This window comes from Phoenix dactylifera, unplaced genomic scaffold, assembly GCF_009389715.1.
Source record: "Phoenix dactylifera cultivar Barhee BC4 unplaced genomic scaffold, palm_55x_up_171113_PBpolish2nd_filt_p 001039F, whole genome shotgun sequence".
Taxonomy (NCBI): domain Eukaryota; kingdom Viridiplantae; phylum Streptophyta; class Magnoliopsida; order Arecales; family Arecaceae; genus Phoenix; species Phoenix dactylifera.
In genome coordinates this window covers 63435-64616 of record NW_024068391.1, presented here as the reverse complement: position 1 = coordinate 64616, position 1182 = coordinate 63435, and positions in this window count along the sequence as shown.

Genomic DNA, 1182 nt, shown 5'->3' with positions numbered 1-1182 from the left:
GGTACCTATGGGGACTAGAGAATTGAACCATCCTCATTAGATTGTGGCGGCCTTGCCCCCATTCTCAACCATTCTTAAATGAAGTCGAAGACTTGCGCCCATTCAAAGGAACATCTACGGAATGGGCGAATTCATTAGCAGGTTATGGAAGCCTTGCCCCCCATTCCTGGATGACACTTGAGACTTGAAACTCTTTTGAAAAAGCTTCCACAAATTTGGCGAGCTTATTAGTAGGCCGTAGGAGCCTTGCTCTCGAGCCATTAGGAATCAAGAGACAAGTTGCAACCAATAAGAGTTCATTGCATTCCCTTGATAGAGGGTCTTAGTCAACTTCACAATAGTGCGAAAGTCAACATCTCTACCTAGGTCATCCCAATCTTGAGAGGTCGGTTGGCTCACCAGATCTTTTTTTTCATCAATTAATTGATGGATTGTTTTGGCTTGCTCATTGGAATACTTATAGCTTACGAATCTATTGTCATGTGTTGATATTATTTGAAACTAGAGCTGATCATGAGCATAACAAATGTCTAATTTTAAATAGGCCCAACACAAACCCAACAAAAATTAATATAGTTAAGGCCAAAAGCCCACCTAATGATATATGAATGTACGTATTACTATTATCATTTATGGTTTTTCCTCTCCAGTGCTTATTTTTACAAATATGTCTAATATCAATCATGTGAATTTTATCCAACTCATTGGTAGACATTGGCAAGACTTCTGAATTATAATCATTCCATTGCCAGAAACAATTTCCAAATGCCAAATCCGTAAATTATGCTGGCAGGACAAAGTCCAATCAAGTTCAGCCTAGTCAGGTTTATACATGGCATGCACAAATTCAACAGTACAAGGGCTGGCGGACATGCTAAGAAGCTCTTCTAGCTAAAGATTTGTTCCTCCCATATGCCCCCAACAAATACAAATCCAGCCATCTTCTAGCTAAGAAGCTCATTCACCATGCCAGTTTCACATACAGCATCCTTCCTCATCCTTTAGATGCAACCCTCCAGCCTTCATAAAGGGCAATTTAAAGTCATCTCTTCAGATGACTGAAACAAGAGATGCTATCTTATAATGCTATTTTGTCATTTCTCCACAAAAGGTGCTATTTTGCAATCCAAAGCAACCAGAACTCATCTTAAGGCTGTCAAGCTCGGTGCTTCAATGCAACAA